The 27,003-nt window shown below is 34.3% G+C and overlaps 2 protein-coding genes and 1 long non-coding RNA gene across 4 annotated transcripts in view; 1 reads left to right on the top strand and 2 right to left on the bottom strand.

Annotated features, from left to right (window-relative positions):
- Positions 1 to 15,531, bottom strand: part of si:dkeyp-19e1.3 — a 60,567-nt gene extending 45,036 nt beyond the window's left edge. Inside the window, exon 1 of the mRNA XM_087312370.1 lies at positions 15,421 to 15,531. The gene's annotated coding sequence lies outside the window, so the exon portion shown is untranslated. The remainder of the gene's footprint in view (positions 1 to 15,420) is intronic.
- The window catches only part of LOC147837707 (uncharacterized), an 838,558-nt gene that overhangs the window by 146,712 nt on the left and 664,843 nt on the right, over positions 1 to 27,003 (top strand). The window lies entirely within an intron of this gene.
- LOC147837709 (uncharacterized) lies at positions 17,284 to 19,959 on the bottom strand. 2 transcript variants are annotated; one of them, XR_015526903.2, is made up of 4 exons: positions 19,640 to 19,959; positions 19,221 to 19,273; positions 18,995 to 19,110; positions 17,284 to 18,225 (listed from the first exon to the last, which is right to left on the bottom strand). It is a non-coding gene; the product is annotated as an uncharacterized LOC147837709 (long non-coding RNA). The 2 variants fall into 2 exon arrangements; XR_015526902.2 differs by lacking the exon at positions 19,640 to 19,959 and having other exon boundaries at positions 19,221 to 19,381.

The raw sequence follows: 27,003 nt of genomic DNA, 5'->3' as shown, positions 1-27,003 counted from the left end.
GCAAGATGGTCGCTGGTTTGAGCCTTGGATGGGTTTCCCCTCCACAGTCCAATGACATGCGGTGTAGCTGAATTGGGTAAGCTGAATTGTCCATAGTGTGTGTGTAAATGAGAGTGTGATGGGTTGCAGTTGAAAGGGCATCTGCTGCGTAAAACATAAAAAGATGACGGTTTTGTGAAAGTTGTGAATTGGTCACAGCTATGGTTTCAAATTTTTAGTGATAAGATGCTTTATATAGATAGTGAATGCAACAAACTCTAAATGGCCTGTAAGCCAATTATTTTCATTTAAGGAGAAGTCCACTTCCAACAAAAGATTCACACATAATGTACTCACCCCCTTGTCACCCAAGATGTTCATGTCATTCTTTCTTCAGTCAGAAAGATTTTTTTTTTAGGAAAATATTTCAGCAATTTTATCCATCTTGAACTGAGATTGTGCCTCATTTTTGAAGTTTTTAAAGAAAATTTAAATGCGGCTTCAAATGATACAAATACGGTTGCAAACAGTCCCAGCTCAGGAAGAAGGGTCTTATCTATTCTCATTAAGAAAACACAATTAAATACTTAATAATTTCAAATGCTCATCTTGCCTTACTATTACTTATTAAAAAAAGTTCCTTAGGCAAACCTGTTGTTGCATTGTCATCTTCACTCGGGCCAAAAAATTGCAGCATGGTGCCATGGTCAGTGGTTAACTAATGCCAACACTGGCTGATAGCTTGGTGTGTTATGGCCTTAATTGCTTCTAAAGGTATTTTAGGTGTTCTAAAGTTAACTCTAAAGATATTTAACTTTTACACTTTTGAGTTTTTAATAAATCTTACTTCTATTTATTTTTTCAGATTGGGACCAATATTGCTGAGTATCTTCATCCATTGAATTCAAGAATCTATTGAGTTTCCTCATGTTCTCATCCTTGGAGACCACCACTTCTTTCAAGCCTTTGCTCACGTGCTGTGCTATTTATTATTGCAAAGTACATTACTTGCCAAAGTGGACGTTTGCTATAAAGCATTCTACATCTTTGGTGTAAACTACCCCAAGCAGTGTTCCCTGGTGTGGCAGACTGTGGTTTATGGACATCCTGGGGAGGAGACACTAGCAGTAAGGGTTCTGCTAGCATTAATTTTTGCTGACAAACAGTAATCATTAATACTGTGACCTCACTGCTTCCTTGGATTCTGTGTTCTTTAACTTGTACTTTGGATTGTGGGGGAAAAGGAGCACCCAGAGAAAACCCACACGAACACGGGGAAAACATGCAAACTCCACACAGAAACACCAACTGACCCAGCTGAGGCTTAAACCACCGACCTTGTTGCTGTGAGGCAATCGTACTACCCACTGTGCCACCATGACACCCATTTCTAAAGAATAGTTTTAATAACTCATTTCTAATAACTGATTTCTTTTCTCTTTGCTATGATGACGGCACATAATAATGGACTAGATATTTTTTAAGACACTCTACACTGCAGTTACATTGCAACTAATGTTTCTTACAGACTCTTTTATATCTCAGGATTGATGTTTGCACATGATTGTTCGAGTAAAAGTTAAAAAAAGTTTTCCTATTTCAAATTTGTTTTTAAAATGCTTCCATCCTCAGGTTTCATTTTAACTTTTATATCTGTTTTTTCTTCAAAACTGCATTTACATTGAACTTGATCATCCTTACTGATGATTGCTTTACAGCTCATATATTGATGTTTGCACATAATTGTTAAAGGGAAAGTTATAAAATGTTTTCTTATTTTTTCTTAATATAAAATTTGTTTTTATTGTTTGTTTTGTTTTTTCAAGCTGTTTGATGCCTTTTCATGATTACTTTCACATATTTTTTTCTGCATTGCAGTTGATGATTTATATGAGAATATGTTGATGTTTGTGCTCAAATTACTTTCTGACTTCAGTCATTTAGATGCATTTTCATTATTACTTCCTTATACTATTGTTTTTCTCTACTCTGCAATAACATTGCAATTGCCTTACTGATGATTCCTGTTTTATAAATGATGCAAATGTTTTTGAATGTATTTCAAATATGCATTTTCTTAAGGTAATTTGTCTGATTTCAGTCTGATGCATTGTTACTGAACTTTAGTCAGTGTTTCTGTGATACAGTTTGATAAATTTTCACAGAAATCGTCTTAACCCTTTAACAACCCTTTCAAGAAAAAAAATTGGATTGCATTTCTCAACTGCTAATGTCGCTATTGAACACAATCAGTACATTTTAACACATGTTATAATTTCTAAAATATCAACCTCTACCAAATGATTGATATGTATGTTTATGGTAAAAGTACCAGAATTATGAAAAATCTTAAAAATTATGTGTAAGACCAATTAAAAAAAAAAAAAAAAAAAAAATATATATATATATATATATATATATATATATATATATATATATATATATATATATATATATTTAAAAGAAATATTTTGAACACTAAATCATCTTTTTTCTTATGACTTAAACAGTCATTATTTAAAACAGTAAAAACGAGGTCAACCATTTGGTAGAGCAGGCAGTCAAAGGGTTAATGCTGAGGTGCAGATGGGAAAAATCTCAAATTCATTTGGACACATTTTATCTTTTGTCATAAATAAAATTCCATTACTGAACAACTATGTACTGCTGTAGAATTGTTTTTATTTTAGTGATTTTAATCATCAGTTTCTAGATTAAATTTCTGACCCATTTTGGGTTACATTCAACCCAGCAGTGTAGTAATTTTTAACTAATAGTTGGGTTAAAATCACAACCCAGCATGCTGGGTTAAACTTGTAACCCAACTTGCTGGGTTAAAGTAACCCAGCGTTGGGTTTGTCCCTTTTTTACCCAGCGCTGGGTTACCAAAACAACCCAAATTGGGTTGTTTTCAACCCAGCAGTTTTTAGAGTGTAGTATGGCCATAAAAGAACCTTTATTTTTTGCTGAACAACCCATTTTGCATTGATTTTGGAATCCTTGTCTTGATGGGAGACCTGTTAGTCAGTGTTTTTTTTTTTTTATTTGATCCAATTTACTTTGGATGTAAGGCATTTATTTTTTATTTATTCTGGTGTGAACTGAATATTAACTGAAAAATGAGTTTGTTTTTGTATGAGAGTTAGTAGATGATTATTGTCTTGAAACCCACCCAAACAATGATGCTGTAGATGATTTTTTATGACTCTGAAAGTCAAATAACTGCTGACATTCTCCAGCTGTTATCCTAGAAGAGCTTCTGACCTCTCAAACTATCCTCCTCGACGATGCAGATTTATTTTCACAGCTAACTTTGCTCATGTTTAGCAAGAGCAATAATAATTCTGAACTTAAAGGGATGGTTCACCCAAATGCTCTTTTTCTACTGAACACAACATAAGATACTTTGAAACATGTATAGTATACTAGGCATGGGACGATAACCGTTTTCAAGGTATACGGCGGTTTGGAAAAGTCAAGGTTTTGAAACCGTCAAACTTTTCTGCTGTACCGTTCCTAAAGTGCAAGTAAGATTTTTATTTACATTTTTTTTAGGACAACAGTATCTCCCACAAGAAATGATCTCCAAAGTTGCCTTTTTAAATTGTAAAAACATCAGTGTTTTTGAAACAAATAAAGACCATAATTCACTTGAATTATTTAGCCTGACATGTTTACTGCTCCAAAATATTTTAAATGTTTTTCAAAATAACATATATTGTGCACAAAGGGGGGAAAGGTTTTGTTTTTTACCCAGAAGTTTAAAAAGAATATATTTTAGAGCAGTAACCTCAATACCGTGATACCGTGAAACTGATATTTATATCCAAGGTAATCATTCCATCAGAATCTTATACCGGCCCATGCCAACAGTATACAATGAAAATTCTGAAATGCAAACTGTGAGAAAGCCCAATGGTAAGGCACAAGGACACAGGGAAATGAAGGGGAAAAAATTTACTCAAATTAACAAAATAGGAAACTTAAAGCAACACAAATACTAGTACTAGTTTAAAAATTGACGCCATATAAACAAAAATACAACAGAAATTCAGGAAGTCTGAACACACTCAAACTGACCTGCTTAATGAAATGACTACAGAGTGTTTAACAATACACTTAAACAACATAGGGGAAACAATAAAACCTAACATTCATAAATAAATATAATAAATAAAAATTTAATAACCAAACCAATTACAAAATTATCAATTTGTGACAATCACAAAAACTAAAATAATTACTTAAAATAAACAAATCATTTAAATGAATGAACAAACAATATCCAAATCACATTAGGATTGACAAAACTGAAAATTCTGTCATGGTTTGGGGACACTTCACTTGTCACAAACCAGTTTGAGTCGAGCACAAAATAAGTTATTTTGAAAAATGTTAAAAATCTGTAACCACTGACTTTCATTGTAGGAAAAACAAGTACTGTGTAAGTCAATGGTTACAGGTTTTCAATATTTTTTAAAATAACTTCAAGAGTTCACACTTAGCTGATAATTGACTATAAAGTTTGTTTGGCATGCTGTCCTGGGAGAGAGCCCTGAGCTCATAAGATCCTCGAGCCCTGGGCTCCCTCCTGTCTGCAAGGCAAGAGGGGAATTTGAGCTCAGGTAGATCTCGAGAACTTCCCTACTGTAGTAGCTAATGAACAGACAGTGATTGCTCTTAAGAGATAACTACTAACTAGGAGCATGTCTATGGTGCTGATTTGGATTAGTCAGTTAACTTAAGTTGCATGTTTTTGGATGGTGGGAGGAAACTGGAGAACACGGTGGAAACCCACATGAGCACTGGGAGAAAGTGCAAACTCCACATAGAAACATTGGCTGGCTTGGTAAAGACTGGAACCAGTGACATTCTTGCTTTGAGGCAACAGTGCTAACCAATGGGCAACCATGCCACCCATCTAGTAAAGGAGGAGGAGTGGGGTAGGAAGGGGGGATTCTTCAAAACGAAGATGGCTGTCATATGAAACTTAGGGTATTTATTTATAGTGGCTTAGGAATCATCTGATTGGTAAATCATAAATTGAATAATACGGGGCCGGCTGCAAGCAATCATAAGCACGTGATCCTCTCAAAATTAGTTTATAAATAAACTGCACTTATTTTGTGGTCATCAGTAAAAAAGTAACTTAAACCGGTTTGAGACAAGGGAAGGATAAGTAAATGATGATTTTAAGTTTTGGGTGAACTATCCCTTTACTGTAAACTTAAATTAAAGTAAAGAATAAGCTAAAAGTTGCCTTCACTTCAATTTTCTCACCAAACTAAGCACAGAGCACTCATCAGCAGATCTTAGCAGATAACCACAACACACTTTTAAAGGGTCACCTACTGTATGATCAAAATACAGGCTTGAATTAACTCCACAGCAAATACATCAAAAAAACGCTAGGAAAGTTCTTACAGTAGTAAGGGAGATCTACTTCATTCTTGTCTGTCGCTGTGCTGTTTATTTGAGGTGAAACACAGCAGGAGCAGGCTACACGCACCAAAACAATACAGAGAGATATCTATGGCTTTGACCTCAGAGAACTAGCTCATTTGCATTAAAGGCACAGGCAACAAAAACAGCTACAGTGTCCTAACTAGGCAAGGGTCAGTATAAGTTTCTGATGGTATGATAACCTTGGATAAAAATATCATGGTTTCACTGTATCACCTTTTCGGCTCTAAAATATGTTCTAAAATAGTAAAAAAAAAACACTGAACACTATACATTTCATTTTAGGACACATTTATTATTTTGGAACTGTTAACATGTCAGGCTAAACAATTAAAATAAATCATTGTCTTTTGTTCTCTTCATTAGTTTCAACACAGATTTCTTTACAACACATAAAAAACCTTATATACCCAAAATATAGCCAAAATAAAACAAATAAAGCTTTCTCCAGAAAAAAAAAAAAAAAAAAAAATATATATATATATATATATATATATATATATATATATATATATATATATATATATATATATATATATATATATATATATATATTATCAGACATAGTGTCAAAATTTCTTTGCTCTGTTAAACATCATTTAGGAAATATTTTAAAAAGAAAAAAATCAAAGGGGACTAATAATTCGGACTTAAACTGTTTATCTTTGGAACAGTATAATAGAGAATTTTAGCTGCTTTAAAACCTTGACGTTTTCAAACCGCTGTAAACCTTGAAACTGGTTATTGTCCAAAGTCCTAACAAATTATATTTCCCATATTTAGAAAGGTATAGCAAATGATCTGATTGCGTTGTGCTAAAACTTTTCAGACACATTCCTGAGACACAAAAGTACTGTATTAAATCTTGAAAAAGGGGTAAAATACAGTAGGTGCCCTTTAAATTCTACTGTAAACGTAGTACAAATGATAAAAATGAAATGTGAGTTATGGTCTTTAGAGTTGCATGATTAATCGTAAAAAGATCGCAATCTCACTTCGACCCTAAGACTATCTTAATTCACCTTTTCTACGATTCTGCTAATCATATTTTCAAGTTCAGAAGAGAAGGAAAAGGTACAAGTCCTCACTTTGTTTTATATACGCAGCTTAGCAATGTATATATGACACCTCCAAACAGTGTTAAAACAGTCACATACTGCATTTATAAGGTATAATTCACTCAAAAATTTAATTCCTGTCTTCATGTAATGATGTATTCGCGGCCCCAAAATCACATAAGCTGACCGTGAGTGGTTACCACAGAGCGCATGTAAATGATGTCTACTTTAGTGAACAGAACCTGCATAGGCTATGAATAACAGGTAATAAAGTTGTAAATAACATTCAGTTTGTTGCACAGAGTTATCAGGAAGTAAGAACCGCACTTAGAAAAGGAAACTGAAAGTATGCGCAATATTTAAATGATCTTATTGCATTTTAGAGTAATGATTGCGACATATATTTGTTATGTTTTTCTTTCATAGTGAACACAGAGTGTTGTGCATGAAAATAAATGTTTAACAGCGTCAGTATAACTTCTCTAGCCTAGGTAATGATGAATATAATGCAAGGGGAATCTGATAATGACAAATGTCTGATTTTATCAGTGGAAAAATATAGTCTAATAATGCTGTCAATGACAGATTGCAAGCATATGTCTCAAACATAATAATTTAACTTTAGGATTATGAATAGTTGTGATGTTGTTACTTTACTGTGCATTATGACTAGAAAAAATTTAAAGTCCGTTCAGTTCGCCATCCAAAGTCTATACAAAATTTTGCATTTTAACCAACAGTTATATTCATATAATATTATTATTGGTGATTTACCATATATTTGAGAAATAACAATAATATCTCCCTGATGTTAGTCTTTTTTTTTTTTACATCTACAGAATCAAGAGAAAAATCGTGATCTTTATTTTAAGCAAAAAAACAAAAAATCGCGATTCTCATGTTAGCCAGAATCGCGCATCTCTAATGGTCCTCTGGATATTCTTACATTATTAAAGTAAAATGTAATACAACAATGTTATGTAATCAAATTTAAAAAACACTGTACAGTCTTCATTGCAATGAAAAATACAATTGATCTTTGTTAAAGCTACATATTTTCATGAAGATTGTGATAGCTGATACACACATTTAGTGATTCTGCAGCCCTAATAAATTACAAAGTTTTTTGAATACCTTTAAGCTTGAATCACTTTTAATACCACAGCCTTAACCTAATGGATTAAAGAGAATTGAACTGAAAATGTGAATTTAGAACTCTAAATCAACAGTTTAATCAAAACAGTTGGATCCGGTTGAAAATGGCATGTGATACAGGCAAAAGAATACAGGTGTACCAGCACCAGCAGGCTGTTGTTTACACAGCAGGAGCCCTTCCTTTGTGAATACGATTAATCACAGGTCAACGATAGGAAGAGGGCAATGAAAAGGTGCTGATAGAGAAAGATCCTCAACGCTGATCTGTGCTCAGTTTAGCTGCTCGCCCAAACACAGACATGCAACATGAATACACACAGCTTTGACATGCACTAGTGTTTACATGTATAGTCACATTAAGAACAGCGTTGGGTTGGTTTCAAAACCGAACTTTCAGTAATAAATTAATTAAAGGGATAATTCACTCAAAATTTACTCGTAATTTACCCATAAGCAGTTCCAAACCTTATTCGGTTAAAAACAAAAGATGATATTTTGAAAAAAGCTAAAAATCTAGCCCATTGGCTTTCATCATCATAAAAAATACTATTGAAGTCACGGGTTTCCAGCTTTCTTCACAAAACATTCTTCATTATTCAACAGTAGAAAAAGAATCATGAGGACTTGAAATGAGTAAAGGGTGAGTAAATGATGTTCAGATTTTCATTTTTAGGTGAACTATTCCTGTAACTTCCTTAGCTTATACTAAAACACTTTGCACAAATGCTAAGATTTAGCAATACTGGTTGCACATCAGGCTTGGACTTTCCCTGGACTGACCACATGTAGTTTAAAGCTCCAAAGCCAAACTCCAGAAATCGGACAAATGAGAGTCAAATAATATTAAGAACTAGTACAATAAATGAGTCAAAGTTTTTGTAAAATCTCATATATGTATACCACGAATGTTCTCAGGGTAAGCTGTTCTGTGAACCAGTACACTATTTGCAGTACAATATTGGGACATCCTGTCTCTGGATATCATGTCAAAACAAACTACTCAACTAACAGCTAGCATGACTGTTTAGCATGTGATACACACTATGAAATATCTCTGATAAATAATCAGTGTACATAATAAATTAGAATAAGGCTGCACGATATTGTAAAAATCTGACATTGCGATATTTTGTTTTTCTGCAGTATATATTGCGATATGAATACAATTTCAACAGATGACTTTAAGATCTCTTTTTTTGGGGAAAAGTCTTGAATCTAGATTGATGGGGGTGATATTGTAAGGGTGTGAATCAAGTTTAAAAATAATAAACAAATTACTAGCAAGAATAATTACAACAGAGCAAAGAAAAAAAGTCAAAATATATAGTGATTTATGGTTGCCTGAAGAATAAAAATGGCATTTAGGTAGAGAAATTAAATAATGAAATGATACTGTTTGCTTTGCGCAGGTAAAATAATACTGTAAGTGACCTATTTGCATCTAAAAACTAGGTGAAACAACCGATTAATGACTATTTTATTTAATTTTAGAGGTCAACAAACAGTATCTCCAGCAGAAAATGACACTCCGCATCAAAAGCTAATGATTCAATTCAATTAATCTTTATTTCTATAGCAATTTTACAATGTAGACTGTGTCAAAGCAGCTTTACATAGAAGATTATAGTGAATTGAAAGAGTCAGTTCAGTTTTCAGTGTTTAAGTTCAGTTCTGTTCTACTATTTTTGCTATCTGCTGCCACTCAGAGAACACCATAAATGAAACCAGAGTGAAACTATCAATGGGTTTAAGCCAAAGAATATTCTATTGGTGTCCATATTATACCTTAATTTGGATACCGTTTTATCATCCAAGCTTATAAATGCATTCCAGTACATATACACTCACCGGCCACTTTATTAAGTACACCTTACTAATACCGGGTTGAGCCTCCTTTTGCCTTCAGAATTGCCTTAATCAACATGTTGTGCATTCAGAGCTGCTATTTTGCATACCTCAGTTCTGGTTATTTAAGTTACTGTTGCCTTTCTATCAGCTCGAACCAGTCTGGCCCTTCTCCTCTTACCTCTGGTATCAACAAGGCATTTGCTCCCACAGAACTGCCGCTCACAGGATACTTTCTCTTTTTCAGACCATTCTCTATAAACCGTAGAAATGGTTGTGCATGAAAATCCTAGTAAATCAGAAGTTTCTGAAATACTCAAACCAGCCCGTCTGGCACCAACAACCATGCCACGTTCAAAGTCACTTAAATCACCTTTCTTCCCCATTCTGATGCTCGATTTGAACTGCAACCAATCGTCTTGACCATGTCTATGCGTAAATGCATTGAGTTGCTGCCATGGTATTGGCTGATTAGACACTTGCATTAACAAGCAGTTGAGCAGGGGGGTATTCCAGAAAGCTGGGTTAACTTACCATCTGCTAAACCCTAAACTCTCGGTTGATTTACCCAAAACCTGCTTACCGCGAGTATGTTGGTTCCAAAACAGGTGATAAGAGTTAGTTAAATCAACCTCCTGAAGATAACCGCGGGTTAATGCGCGTGCACGGCACACACCTGAAGGCATTTTCAGTAGATCGCCGAATTCACGAGTAACCATAGAAAATCACGGTGAGAAAAAAGGCAGAGCTGGAGGTTTTAAACACAGAGATTACACATCTGCTTCAACGAAGGAAAGAAATATAGAATAAGAAATAGATAAGAAAAGAAAAAAATAAATAATAAGAAAGTTTGTTAGTTCATTAAATTACACATGCCACCCTCCATTTTATTGTAATGATAAATTAAACTACTATTTAACATCCTTTTTGAGTATGTTGTGTAACCATTCATGCATTTAATTTTCCTTCCATTAATTTCTTAAGGCCACAATTTGTGTATTGACTAATAAGGCTTATAGAAATTGTAATCTTTCTGGAGCTAGAACTCTGTCCAAAGTCATTAAACACAGAAACATTATCATAAAAGGTAATATTTAATTACTGGAGCTCTTTATTTAACACTCTAGAATATTCTTTCTGACATGCAGCTAATAGAAAGAGGCATGTCTAACTGCTGTGTCCTATTATAAAGGCTTTTCAGTGGTTGAGTTTTTGACTTAAACCACACACTCTGTCACTGTTGTAAGTGATTGTTGTCAGATAGCTTTAGGTTCTTTTTATTTTGCATGCAGACGAAGTTCCTTCTGCCTCAACTAACAAGCAGTGTAAAAATTTTCTGCACTTTTCCATATTTGAATATTACTCTTGGATCACAAAATCTTTTATCTACATATTTAAATTCTCAAGTAGCTGTATAAGGTCCATCTTCAAAGATAAAAGTCACATGAGCATCAACTAAGGTGAGAAATGTATATGAAAAATATGTTACACATTGAAAGGTGCGTGTATAAAGCAGTGTACAAAATCATTCATTTTATTTCAGGAAATGAAGAAATGAACAGACCAAACTATTTGATTAAACATAGTTTTTTGACTAATTATATATTTTTAGCACTCTTCCATCTGTTTTGTCTGCTTGGGTCACTGAGATTTCCTCTGGGTCAGGCTGCAGGTACGTGTCATCGTATAAGGCAGAAAAGGGTATCTTTTGTCCTCCAGCAAGTAACAATGTAGTGCCCAGTAATGATTCTATTTTATAATACAAATATAATAAAAATAAACATTGTGTTAAGCAACATTTGCTTTATAGTTTTTTTTACTATATTTTTATTATACACTTGAATCATTACTTCCTGAAAATCAGCCATTTAGCCTCAACATAGTGATGAGGTGGGGTGTGTGATGAGCTGGTAAGTGGAAGCAGTAATGAGTTTAATAGTTGAAACACCAAAAGATTAAGGATAGAAAATTAAGTTGTACCTGCACACTTATACTTTGGACAAATTTTATATTATCAGTGTCCTTTAGTGACTGATGGAGCTTTAAAATCGGCTGCAATTAATGCACACAATAGCATTTAGAAACCCTAAAAAAAAATATTATATTAAAAAATGTAGGTGTGTGTGTGAATGTATATATATAAGAACGACCTCCTACATCTTAAATTATAGATATATTTTCCTACAAAAGACAAAGCTGCCACTTATAATATTATACAGAAAAATGTGAGGGTGCAGAAGGAGAAAAAAAAACACAAGATCTGTAAGTGAGATTCGAACTCGCTCCGTTGTGCGCTCCGTTGTTCTTTATCGACGCACTGTCCACTACACTATTTCCGTGCTCTGAATCATCTGTGTAATGATACGCAGTAATGTATGACCAAGGAACTGTACAAAAGTGTAAAAAACAGTTCAGTGCCAGGCATACTGTACAGGTGGTCATACTGCCACATTGTACAGTTGCCTAAAATGCCCTGACGTGAATACAAAGAGCTGCACTGAATGTTTTTTATGGTAAGCGCAGACCCGGGGTTTGTCACATTTGATTTCAAAAAGGTTTGTTAAATACTTTAACATTATGAATTTGGTTATGAAAAAACTATGCACTTATAACCCTCTCACAACGAAAAAACTTGTATCTGTGTGTCCACATCCATAAATATTTCCATCAAAAGAGCATGCAATGCTCAGTAAACTCTCTGAAACAGACAAACTCTAAAACATAGCAACTTACTCTCTGAAGATAACCTGCTCCGGAGCAGGTTATCTTCAGAGAGTAAGTTGCTATGGCTACTTAACATACCCAGAAGTTACCTCCGATTTTGGAACCAAAGTTGAGGCTATCCACCTACTTACTCTCAAACTTACCCGGGTATGTCACATAACCTGCTTTCTGGAACAGCCCCCAGGTGTACCTAATAAATGGTCGGTGAGTGTCTCAATGCCACATAGATAATAGAAATTGAAAGCAAAAAGGACATTTTAGCTTTATTCAAAAAATTTTACACTTAAAATCGAATTAACATTATATGTAGTAAAACAGAATACATTTCATACACTCAAAAATGATTTTTGCTGCTGTTCAAACTACTTAAAATGGGATGAACAAAATTCTTGATTTTGTTTGGGAAAAACTTAAATGTTTTTACAAATTTAACTGGATTTTATTAAGTTAACTGATAAACTTAAGTCGAATTTGCGTTTGAACAACATGAAAGAATTGTGTATAACCCAGCATTTTTCACAGTGTGCATATATTTTGACATAAATTGCGGACTCAATTCAATGGCTATGCTTACATGGACATCAGTAATCAAATTATGTGCCTAATCTGAATAAGACTATAATATAATTAAGGTGTTTACATGAGTTGCTTTTTGTACGATCCTTTCATCATCCCGTTTAACATGTTATAGCACATAATTCGATTAATGTCATTGTGTCACCACGTTTTCCACATTTCCTCCGGAGTTTCATATAATTTCCGGTGATTCATTCGCACGCCGTATGGGGAAAAAAAACCTCAGCATTTTGCGATTCAGGTGTCTGTGATCTTTCGCTGACAACAGCCGTGTGTGTCCAGTATGTCCAGACTATCCTGTCGCAAAATGTGGTGAAAATCCTACAAGACGATAATAGCTTGATTAAGGTGTTTACATGTCTGTACTGCACCTCAATAATGTGACTAAATCAGCATACTCCACATGTCTCAATTCGATTTCAGTTCAGTTTGATTATAACCTTAATCTGATTAAATTAACCAAAAAAAATAAAAATAAAATAAAAAATCAGTTTACATGGTAGACTTTTAATCAGAGTATTTTCTTAATCATAATAAAATCAGAGAATTGGTGTCCATGTACTCTAAACATACTCATTGTTTCTCAAGCATGTTCAATATTCTTGATCCATTAATTCAATCTCTAAATTGATTTATCCAGAACTCATGACTTTATGTACCGAAAAAAAAAATGATCTGAAATACTTTACTTTTTCTGCCAAAAAGTAATCCAATTACATGAACTAATTACACCCAACACTGCTCACGAACCCAGTTTTCCTTAGACCTTTCCCCAGAGACAACGCGAGTGCCCTCCTAAACTCTGGATACTAAAAGAAAGATGTAAGGTATTTCTCAAGAGTGTCTATAACGTTCAGCCTTTTAATATCAGTACCTTTACCAGCGTTGTCTTCAAATCCACTAAAAAAAGCTAGCTACCAATACCACTGAAGTGCACAACAAACTTGGAAAGTTCTACACATTTAGATAACATTTAAAGGTCATAATTAGTAAGACATATCATCCAGATAAAAAAAAGCAAAGTAATGACTCACATCATTTCAAAACCACACGGTTCTCGAACCAAAAGAAAAAAAAGAAGCAACGATTCTATTATTGGATGAGTCAACAACATGTTCGTTTCTTTCCAGATGATCTCATAATATATACCATAGCCATAATACAAACACAATTTTCAAAAACAATTTTTAAACTCAAAATTTCATTAAAACGTCAACAATAAAGCACAATTCTATTATGTAAGGCACATCTCCATGTGCCTCCAAAGCTAGAGTAACACCAAACACAGCTTCTTTCCGAGCATACCCATGTGCAGCAGGCCACATGTCAGTGTGATTGTGGTTCATTAGTTCTCACTGGAGGGTTTCAAACAGAAACACATGCTTTCTGTTGGCCCACTTCCTCTGTTTAACGTACAACTGCGAAACAGCATATAATCCAATGACTTATACTGTAGCAACACTGTGTATATAAGGCAGATTTGAGAAGATGTATTAGTGTTTGAGCAGGCTACTGAAGTGGAAACCGGCGTGGGCCACACCTCACACTCTGAAAAAAGGTAAGGAAGTAGACTGGTGACCACAAAGCATCCTGTCCTTCTGAAGTTCAAGGTTTTAACACAAAACACTGAATCTCATGGGAACAGCTAGCAACAATTTACACTTGAAATGTAAAATAGCCATCTTGTATTGAAATTAAAGTATTTTACTTTCACACAGCCATGCTAAATCAAATTACACCTAAACTGCAGTACAGACCTCAAGGAACATTTGGAAGTAGCATATGCTTTAGTTTACTAGTAGTTTACGAGTTAGAGTTGGTTTTATATACACACATTTGTTCATTTTTTAACAGTGACAACTTGTGACACCGTCCCTATATTTTTTTACTACACTACTTTAAATATTCAGTCTGAAATCACATGTAAGTATGACTTCAAAACAACATTAGTACTACTTATTTACTTTGAATAAAGTTGTACTTTTGTAATTGGCTACCATTAATGACTTCACTTTTTAGAATTAGTAAAGAATACTTTTTAGAAATCAGCCTATATTATTAAGCAGAAAGTACGACTGTGCAAATATAAAACCAACTTTATCCCAAGCCAGTTTGTGTAGATCTATATGGAAGGACAAAAAACTCACTATATATATATATATATATATATATATATATATATATATATATATATATATATATATATATATATATATATATATATAAGAAGGGAAGAAAAAAAAGCCACAAATGTTGCTCATTTTAGTAAATGCATCTAATGTTGCATAATGTGATCTACCAATGTATACCTTATACAATTCTCCATCTTAATATCGACATCAATGTGTTTCAGACCAATCACATGTAGTAAAACCGAAGTCACATGAAGTTTATTTACAAGAAACTTTAAGCTGAGAACTGCTTATTAAAAACATTAAGTTATTCTAGCTTCTAAACGACATAAAGACGCCGAAAACACAGATTTACTTCAGAAATATCAGGAGCCTAGACTTTGCTAAAGTTGTTACGGATTAGATAGTGACAGCCTCGACCGTCAAAAAACAAACAAACGGAGCGAAACATAACAACAGCAGTATTATGAACTAATACAATCTTTTACCTTTAAAAACAGACGGTCTGCGCTTCACAGGCTGCAACCAAGTAAATAATCTATGTGTTCATAACTAATGAAACCGCTCAATGCGGACAGACGAGACTCCAGTTCCAGTCTGACTGATCTCAGCATTAGCACACGAGTGAGAGAGAGTGTGTGTGTGTGCGTGAGCGTGCGCTTGTCACAGCTCATAGTTTGGAAAGTTTCTGTGTAACTGTAGGAATCACAAGATATATTCTGACATATTCTGATGCTGTTGTAGTTGTTGATATTATTATTATTATTATTATTATTATTATTATTATTATTAAATGCTTTATACATATTAAAAAGTTAATATGTAAATTTAATAATAAAAAAATTATATATATAAACAAACAAATAATTATTTTACAAAATATACAAAAAAAATTTACATTTTACATTTATTTTAAGAAATATATGCATTTCTGTACTTTATAATGCAATGAGTAGCCGTGTTGCGCCATCTAGCGCCCATTAGCGCCCATTATTGGAAAACAATAGTATGAAGCTGCAGGCCCGGAGACCCAACTGCACGCTCAGACCTGCTCGTTCAGCTGCTAGACCTGCACTTCCAGACCTTCACAGTGCCACCTGCTGTTTAAAAGATCGACTAACCTGATTTCAGCTGCCTCTAAATTGTAATTTAAACTATTTTCTACTATAAAATATTAGGCTATGATTGAATAGATTATTATATGAAATATTAAACATACTACACTCTAAAAACTGCTGGGTTGAAAACAACCCAATTTGGGTTGTTTTGGTAACCCAGCGCTGGGTAAAAAAGGGACAAACCCAACGCTGGGTTACTTTAACCCAGCAAGTTGGGTTACAAGTTTAACCCAGCATGCTGGGTTGTGATTTTAACCCAACTATTAGTTAAAAATTACTACACTGCTGGGTTGAATGTAACCCAAAATGGGTCAGAAATTTAATCTAGAAACTGATGATTAAAATCACTAAAATAAAAACAATTCTACAGCAATACATATTTGTTCAGTAATGGAATTTTATTTATGACAAAAGATAAAATGTGTCCAAATGAATTTGACATTTTTCCCATCTGCACCTCAGCATTAACCCTTTGACTGCCTGCTCTACCAAATGGTTGACCTCGTTTTTACTGTTTTAAATAATGACTGTTAAAGTCATAAGAAAAAAGATGATTTAGTGTTCAAAATATTTCTTTTAAATATATATATATATATATATATATATATATATATATATATATATATATATATATATATATATATTTTTTTTTTTAATTGGTCTTACACATAATTTTTCAGATTTTTCATAATTCTGGTACTTTTACCATAAACATACATATCAATCATTTGGTAGAGGTTGATATTTTAGAAATTATAACATGTGTTAAAATGTACTGATTGTGTTCAATAGCAACATTAGCAGTTGAGAAATGCAATCCAATTTTTTTTCTTGAAAGGGTTGTTAAAGGGTTAAGACGATTTCTGTGAAAATTTATCAAACTGTATCACAGAAACACTGACTAAAGTTCAGTAACAATGCATCAGACTGAAATCAGACAAATTACCTTAAGAAAATGCATATTTGAAATACATTCAAAAACATTTGCATCATTTATAAATCAGGAATCATCAGTAAGAGGCAATAGCAATGTTATTGCAGAGTAGAGAAAAACAATAGTATAAGGAAGTAATAATGAAAATGCATCTAAATGACTGAAGTCAGAAAGTAATTTGAGCACAAACATCAACATATTCTCATATAAATCATCAACTGCAATGCAGAAAATAATATGTGAAAGTAATAATGAAAAGGCATCAAACAGCTTGAAAAAACAAAACAAACAATAAAAACTAAGAAAATACAAATTTTATATTAAGAAAAAATAAGAAAACATTTTATAACTTTCCCTTTACCAATTATGTGCAAACATCAATATATGAGCTATAAAGCAATCATCAGTAAGGATGATCAAGTTCAATGTAAATGCAGTTTTGAAGAAAAAACAGATATAAAAGTTAAAATGAAACCTGAGGATGGAAGCATTTTAAAACAAATTTGAAATAGGAAAACTTTTTTTAACTTTTACTCGAACAATCATGTGCAAACATCAATCCTGAGATATAAAAGAGTCTGTAAGAAACATTAGTTGCAATGTAACTGCAGTGTAGAGTGTCTTAAAAAATATCTAGTCTGTTATTATGTGCCGTCATCATAGCAAAGAGAAAAGAAATCAGTTATTAGAAATGAGTTATAAAAACTATTCTTTAGAAATGGGTGTCATGGTGGCACAGTGGGTAGTACGATTGCCTCACAGCAACAAGGTCGGTGGTTTAAGCCTCAGCTGGGTCAGTTGGTGTTCTTGTGTGGAGTTTGCATGTTTTCCCCGTGTTCGTGTGGGTTTTCTCTGGGTGCTCCTTTTCCCCCACAATCCAAAGTACAAGTTAAAGAACACAGAATCCAAGGAAGCAGTGAGGTCACAGTATTAATGATTACTGTTTGTCAGCAAAAATTAATGCTAGCAGAACCCTTACTGCTAGTGTCTCCTCCCCAGGATGTCCATAAACCACAGTCTGCCACACCAGGGAACACTGCTTGGGGTAGTTCACACCAAAGATGTAGAATGCTTTATAGCAAACGTCCACTTTGGCAAGTAATGAACTTTGCAATAATAAATAGCACAGCACATGAGCAAAGGCTTGAAAGAAGTGGTGGTCTCCAAGGACGAGAACATGAGGAAACTCGATAGATTCTTGAATTCAATGGATGAAGATACTCAGCAATATTGGTCCCAATCTGAAAAAATAAATAGAAGTAAGATTTATTAAAAACTCAAAAGTGTACAAGTTAAATATCTTTAGAGTTAACTTTAGAACACCTAAAATACCTTTAGAAGCAATTAAGGCCATAACACACCAAGCTATCAGCCAGTGTTGGCATTAGTTAACCACTGACCCTGGCACCATGCTGCAATTTTTTGGCCCGAGTGAAGATGACAATGCAACAACAGGTTTGCCTAAGGAACTTTTTTTAATAAGTAATAGTAAGGCAAGATGAGCATTTGAAATTATTAAGTATTTAATTGTGTTTTCTTAATGAGAATAGATAAGACCCTTCTTCCTGAGCTGGGACTGTTTGCAACCGTATTTGTATCATTTGAAGCCGCATTTAAATTTTCTTTAAAAACTTCAAAAATGAGGCACAATCTCAGTTCAAGATGGATAAAATTGCTGAAATATTTTCCTAAAAAAAAATCTTTCTGACTGAAGAAAGAATGACATGAACATCTTGGGTGACAAGGGGGTGAGTACATTATGTGTGAATCTTTTGTTGGAAGTGGACTTCTCCTTAAATGAAAATAATTGGCTTACAGGCCATTTAGAGTTTGTTGCATTCACTATCTATATAAAGCATCTTATCACTAAAAATTTGAGAAACCATAGCTGTGACCAAATCACAACTTTCACAAAACCGTCATCTTTTTATGTTTTACGCAGCAGATGCCCTTTCAACTGCAACCCATCACACTCTCATTTACACACACACTATGGACAATTCAGCTTACCCAATTCAGCTACACCGCATGTCATTGGACTGTGGAGGGGAAACCCATCCAAGGCTCAAACCAGCGACCATCTTGCTGTGAGGCGACAGCACTACCCACTGCGCCCCCATGCCACCCTAATAACAAACATAAAAATAACATTTTCATTGTTAATAAAATAACTAAAACAATCATTATGCATTAAATGCATCATTATGCATCGAGAAACCTTTAATTGAATTGTTACCCTCTGAATTGTATTCAAATTGACCTAAAAACGAGGAAAGGTTCGCTCCTGTGCTAAAAATAAAACAAGAGAATGTCACTGGTTGCATGAACAGCAGATTTTAAAAAATAACCAGACAAAAACAAATTGGCATTAGAGTTCAATCTCTCAGTTTAAAGTGTTGAAGTGGCTAATTATTACTAGGGCTGCCCCCTAATAATTGAATAACCATTAGTCAACTAAAAATTTATTATTCATTCATTCATTTTCTTTTCAGCTTTGTCGCTTTATTATTCTGGGGTAACCACAATGGAATGAACCACCAACATATCCAGCATAAGTTTTATGCAGCGAATGCCCTTTCAGCTGCAACCCATCACTGGGAAACAAATACTCATTCACACACATACACCATTGACAATTTAGTCTACTTAATTCACCTTTACCACGTCTTTGGAAACCGGGGCACCTGGAGGAAACCCACGCGAACACGGGGAGAACATGCAAACTCCACACAGAAAGGCCTATTGACCCAGCCAAGGATCGATCAAGTGACCTTGTTGCTATGAGGCGAATGTGCTACCCACTAGTTGCAGAAAAAAAGTCCACACTGGCAAAGTCAATGTATGCTGCATGAATCCGCTGTGTAAAAAATATGCTGGATAAGTTGGCGGTTCATTCCGCTGTGGCGACCCCAGATTAATAAAGGGACTGAGTCAAAAAGAAAATGAATTAATGAATAAATGGTTTATTAATAAATCTGTAATTATTCAACTAACGCCTGTTTCACACCGCAAGCGTCAGCGGCGCGTGAGCAGAGCGTGAGCAGCGCGTGTGTTTTCGGCGTCCATGTTAACAGATTAGAGCTTTCATACCGCACGCAGCAGCAGCGCGTCAGTGCGAGGCGTGAGCGTCGCCGAAGCAGCAGTGCAGCGATAGTTTCGGCGCTGGGTCTATTTTTGACGCGCTGCTCACGCTCAATTAAAGTGACAGTGCATTGATAATGACCAAAACACATTGAATGACAGTAAAAAGTAGCAATTTTACCCAATAAATGCGTTAATAATGTCAAATGGTTTATATATAGTCATTCAAATTAACTTAAAACGATTAAAAACGGCAACAAAACATTTATTTAGGCCCGAACTACAAAACCAAATGTAAAACTATTTTACTATCAGTTTTGCTTAAGTTGCACACTAGTGTTGTAGGAGAGGGGAAATGGAATATTTACGGGATTTGTAGTCCATAGCGAAGTGTATTGTGGGTAGTGTAGTGCGACACGCATGCTGGATTATGTGAGCTCGCTGTGTTCTGTGCAGCTGAGCAGAGCAAGAAAGTTTAATCGGCTTTGTTTTATGTTCACTCGAATTATTCCTACCGGGAGCTGTTTGCACTGTGAATCTGACAACACGAAAATGGCATGCATTAATTACTTTTGTCCGTCTCATCATCTGCACGAGCATGAATTAACGAGCTGTTATTCTGCCGCTGGACATCACTGAAGCGGAGAAATTAACACTAGTTTGATCATGTATAAATATCATTATAACTATATTGTATAAATATGATTATAACTAGGTCTACAGCAACCTGATAATCAAAAAACAAATGACATGATATCACAGGCGATTGTCTTTGACTGTAGACACTTCTCATATAAGTTAGCTTTAGAAGCATACAGTACTATTTGCTCTATAAAATTTGTAAAATAAACATTTGCAGGTTAATGAAACAGCATAGGAGGGGCCTTGGTGCAGATGAAAAGTTTAAAAAGTGTATTTGTATATAGAGGGGTAACTAGATAGAATAGACAGAGATAGGTTGATCTCAGCAGCAGCTGCCGAAGAGCTGCGCGCTGCAGACGCAGCTGGTGTGAAAGGCAAACGCCTGCGTGCTGCTACTGCTCGACATACGAATACGTTTTTTAGAGTGTAGATTTTTGATTTAATGCATTAAGTCTGTTGTATTTTTATTGTATTTGTAAATAGATACTGTTCAGTTACTTCAATATTTTCAGACATTTGTTGTTGTTTTTTACTATTAAGGATTTATCACTGTTTCGTATTGAGTTGAGGGAATGAATATTATCTTCATATACAATAAATTTCATACACATACAATTATAGTACTCTAAGTAATTTTCTCACAACAAACTTTATTTGTTGTACTTTTTCATGAGGTCCTACAAGTCAAGTTGTAAACAATGCATAGAAAAATTGTGAAAAATAATAATTGGAGTAATAATTATTTTTTACGTAGAAAATAACATAAATGCTTTATATTCTTATTGGGAAGATTTTTCATTACTAGAGCAAAAAACTGGAAATATCTGCTGTCTTTGGTACATTGTATTATTGTTGGCAGAGACCCACTTTTTAAAATGTAATATCAATCTGGGAAAAAATACACTCCACAAGCAAATTATTTTTGATTTCACCTAAGAGAGCTCATATTGTAAATTCTATGCAGATTAACTGATATTTTGATTACCAAAAAACGTGTTTGTAATCATTATAGAACTTATAAATAATTGATACACTGTTATTGTCTTTCGTAGCACTTTCAGATAGATAATACAGTAATATGTACTGTTGACCTATACAGCACTAAAATACGTTACAAATAATAATTGTGCTATATATTATAGCCTACATTTTATTTTAACATTTTTACTTTAAAGTTTTTTTTTATTTTGCCAGAAAACATTGCTAGAAAATTGTCCCAGAACAGTACAATAATACATAAAATAATAGCAAGCTTTAAATATCATAAAATAATGCACTTTTGACACTAATTTTGATCAAATCAAACACTGAATTGTTTGTTAGAGTAATATTTTACACCACATTGATTTATGTCATAAAACTTGGTAATTTTCAGGAATCGCTTTAATAATCAATAACCTTACTGGCGTTTCTGATGTTGCTACTTACAAGAAAGTGCTGGTCTGAGTGGGCAGGCACTTTTTTCCAGGGGTTTCAGTACAGCGTAACCGCTACTACGTCATCGGGTGGGCGTGGTCTATCTGTGAATTTGCATAGGTCACGGATCATGCGCAGATTGTGAAAACAGCCGTTTGATTCAGATACCTGTACGTATTCGCAGGGGTTTCGTGTCCAATACCATTTATATGCAGTACAAAATAGCTGTCCTGATCGCAGGTGTTTCATGTGAAGTCAGTGTATGTTATATTAAACAAATTAACTTAAGATACCTCTCAGATTACATTAATACTGTATAACTTAAGATACCTGTCCTCAGGTATCCCAGGGCTTTTGTGTCAAATACTTTATATATCATATACAGTAACATCAGATACCTGTCCTGATCCCAGGGGTTTCATGTATGATCACTTTTATATTATATACAGTAACATCAGATACCTATCCTGATCCCAGGGGTTTCATGTATGATCACTTTTATATTAGTTAACATCAGATACCTGTCCTGATCTCAGGGGTTTCATGTATGATCACTTTTATATTATATACAGTAACATCAGATACCTGTCCTGATCCCAGGGGTGTCATGTATGATCACTTTTATATTATATACAGTAACATCAGATACCTGTCCTGATCTCAGGGGTTTCATGTATGATCACTTTTATATTATATACAGTAACATCAGATACCTGTCCTGATCCCAGGGGTGTCATGTATGATCACTTTTATATTATATACAGTAACATCAGATACCTGTCCTGATCTCAGGGGTTTCATGTATGATCACTTTTATATTATATACAGTAACATCAGATACCTGTCCTGATCCCAGGTGTTTCATGGATGATCACTTTTATATTAGATAACATCAGATACCTGTCCTGATCCCAGGTGTTTTGTGTATGATGACTTTAAATAAAAATAGAAAATAAATATGAGTTATGTTAATTAACTAAGATCGAGAAAGAAAAATTAACCACGATTTATTACAGAAAATGTGGTATTTATTTGTTTAAACATGACTGAACACCATATTTTAAACTACAAAAACACGGTTAATCTTACCACAACCATTATTATTTGGTTTAAAATGGAAGTACAAAAGCCCAGAGACAGTAAAACGGAGTAATACGGATTAAAACGAGGTCACCTGTTTTTGCTAATGAAATCTTTAAAATATAACATTATAACAACAAAAAAATAACATGTATGATTGTTTTTTGCTTCGTTATCCACTGCGGTAGGTTCTTTATCCATAATCATCCTGTTTGAAATGACCGCGCTAAAAAAGAACCTGTACTGCGCATGATCGGTGACCTCTCAGTATTTATTTATTTTTTTTAAGGGGGCGTTTCCCAAACACCGACCGAGCCACGCCCATTTTACGTCGTGGTAATGAAACCCCTGGAATTTAGTGCATGCCGGTCTGAGTGTGCTGTTGGGTCTCCGTACCTGCCGCTTCACCCAACCCAACAGCAGAGGGCACTGTCTGGTCTGGAAATGCAGGTCTGTGCTCGCAGGTCTGAGCGTGCAGTTGGGTCTCCGGGCCTGCAGCTTCCCCTTACTCAAGTTTTCGAATAGATGTAAACTATTTGCAAATTTTTAATCATTTGTTAATTTTTCATTGGCTCAGATTCCACAGCAAAATGAACCGCCGACTACTTTGGCTACTTTTGATTTTATGCAGTTTATGCCCCACCAGACGCAACTTAGTATTATGAAATTATTTGCAAAATAACAAATAATAATAAAATATTACTAAAACGTTTTATAGGCTTAATATTAATGTATTGCTCATTATTCATGTTTATTACCTAGAAGCTGATGTTTGTTCATTGCAAATTCATCTGTTCTTACAATCCCAAGCACCTACTTAATATATAATGTAACATTAAATATTAAAATGTGATTAAACCTATATTTTGTGCGAATTGCCTGAGAGAAAAGAAATAACTCAATGTGTTGTTGGACAGACAAGGCAAAATTGAAATGTTGCTCAACATTTCGTCACAGTAGGGTTATAAACGTATCATCAACATGCAGAGACACTGATTTGTGTCCTTATATTTCAAATTAGCTGCTGTTTTATGTCAAGCAATAATATAGCCACAATATGCCAAAATGCCACTTAAAGTTGTTGTGTTCATTTGTGTTAAAATATGTGTAAAATATATATTTTTTTGAGAAATATTATTCTTCAAGTGGCCTATTGATTTCATACATTTGTTATAAAAATATAATTGGAATATGTTTTACAAGACAACTCTATTTTTGTCTAATTAAATTTTTAATGAAAATGTATGCATTTAATTTCAAGTGAATGTTTCATTTGTAAAAAGTCATCTGTTTCTATTGCCTTTTTCAGTGTACTGACTGTTTACAATCATTTCAGTGCACTACATATGTTTGTTGATTAATCTCATGCCTGAATTAATGACATTTTATAACGTTGAAGGAACTATTCCTGCAATAGTAACACTTATTGTTTTCCTACAAACAACAAAAATTGAAACAAAAAAAATCACTCCACAAAAATGGATCACGTGTGTGTGTGTGTTTGAAAATAGTCAGCCATTTGTGTTGCTTTTTTCAGTGTACTGACTGCTTATAATCATTTTAGTGCACTCAATATTTTTGTTGATTAATTTTATGCCTGAAGAAATGACATCTATATTACTCTACACTAAGAAAAAATATCGGTGAGTTAACAGTTTCCGTGTTTTGTGTTTTCCTTTCATTTATGGTTGTGAATTGCAGTATGGGATGTTAATCTCTGGTCTGTCGACTTTTGATGTTAATAAAGTGACTTTTATTGACATTTTAGTAACTTGAAATAATATAATAAGAAATAATATATAGAGAAATAAATTTGTAAAATAACAGAAAATGTAGTGGCAGCAAATTACAAGATAACCCAGACAATATATTCATTCATTCATTCATTCATTCATTTTCTTGTCGGCTTAGTCCTTTTATTAATCCGGGGTCGCCACAGCAGAATGAACCACCAACTTATCCAACAAGTTTTTACACAGCGCATGCCCTTCCAGCCGCAACCCATCTCTGCGAAACATCCACACACACATTCACACACACACTCATACACTACGGACAATTTAGCCTACCCAATTCACCTGTACCACCTGTCTTTGGACTGTGGGGAAACCGGAGCACCCGGAGGAAACCCACGCGAAGGCAGGGAGAACATGCAAACTCCACACAGAAACGCCAACTGAGCCGAGGTTCGAACCAGCGACCCATCGACTACCTACTTCGCCACTGCCTCGCCAGACAATATATTGCTTTAAACAATTAAAAATGTTAATAAAAGTCACTTTTTCTAACTTTTTAAGCTTAAAAGTTGTCAGAAGAAAGGTCAAGTTCTCATGATTCAAAAGCATAAATTAATTGGGGGGAAAAAATAAAATCATGAAACACAAAAGTGTATGAAGAAACTATTATTGCAGTAGTAACACTGTTTTCGTACACTGAACAAAAATTGAAACGCAAAACTTTGGTTTTTGGTCCAACTTTTTAAATAAATAAAAAAAAAAAACTTTTCTACTTGCACAAAAGGTCTAGATTTCTCTATATTTTTCACACATTGATCTAAAGCAGTGTTAGTGAGTGCTTTTCCTTCGCCAAGACAATCCATCTATCTCACTGCTGTGGGATATCAGAATGCTTAGGCTGGCCACACTAAAAGCACGCTGTAAAATGTGCAGTTTTATCACACAGTACAATGCCATAGATGTCGCAATTTTTAAATCCAGATTTTTAGTTCTGTGCCGAATACATGTGACATTGGTATAAACCTTGCCTTGACTGATGCCGACCCTGATGTGCACTTCTCACAAAAATGTAATTATTTGTTGTGACAACGTGTAGTCCTAGAGCTGTGATTGGTTGCCTTGGAAGTGGTGATGGATACGGGTGCGGCCAGGAGATGTGGTTGAGGAGCAAGGCCTGCCAGTTCCTGCCTTTGAATGAGCAGGTTTGAGTTTTAGCATTTAGCAAGCTTTAGCAAGTTAGCATTACAGGTATTTCCAGTTTAGGGGTAACACATTACAAGTAAAGCAAGTTATGTAATACTATGAAATTTCTACGTAACAAGTAAAATAACGTACTTAAACAAAAATAAGTGATAATATTTGAGTTCGTTTTTTAAATAATGTAATGCAAGTTACTTTTTAGTTTAATTAATTAGCTGTTAAAAAATAAATAGTTAAATTCAAATTAATGTAGTCATGTTGAATCATGCACTCAATGAGAGAATGCGGGAACAGACAGAAACCAAGATGGCAGGTCAGAGCCTTACATGTCTGCAATGGAAGTATTTTCATTATGTTGAACACATGGAAATAATGGAGAAGGAGATTCTCTCAATGGACAGTGATTTTACTTAACTAATAGGTAAAGTAGCTAACGCATTGCTTTAAACTGTCATTGATCTGTATACAACATAGCTCTAAGGGGTCAGGAAGTTTCAGCCTGATCTCACGAGAAAACAAAAGTATTTTACGTTTTGCCAGTTTAGTGGCTAATTCGTACAAGGTAAATTGTACAAAAATGTATGATTTAAAAAAGAAGGCGTGGCACCCAACCCCAGCCCTAAACCTAACCGTCATTGGGTGAAGAGCAAATCGAACCAAATTGTACAAATTAGATCGTACAAATTGATGCGATTGGTCAATAAATGAAAAAGTTACAAATTGCAGTGAGAAAACATAAGTATTTTACGTTTTGCCAGTTTAGTGGCTAATTTGTAGGAATTTGTATGAATTCAGTCATACGAAACGTATGATTTTAAAAAGGAGGCATGGCACTCAACCCCACTCCTAAACCCAACCGTCATT

The sequence above is a fragment of the Danio rerio genome, chromosome 25 (genome assembly GCF_052040795.2).
Source record: "Danio rerio strain M-AB ecotype USA chromosome 25, GRCz13ab, whole genome shotgun sequence".
NCBI lineage: Eukaryota > Metazoa > Chordata > Actinopteri > Cypriniformes > Danionidae > Danio > Danio rerio.
The sequence above is the reverse complement of the archived record's forward strand: the minus strand, read 5'-3'. Positions and strand labels throughout refer to the sequence as shown.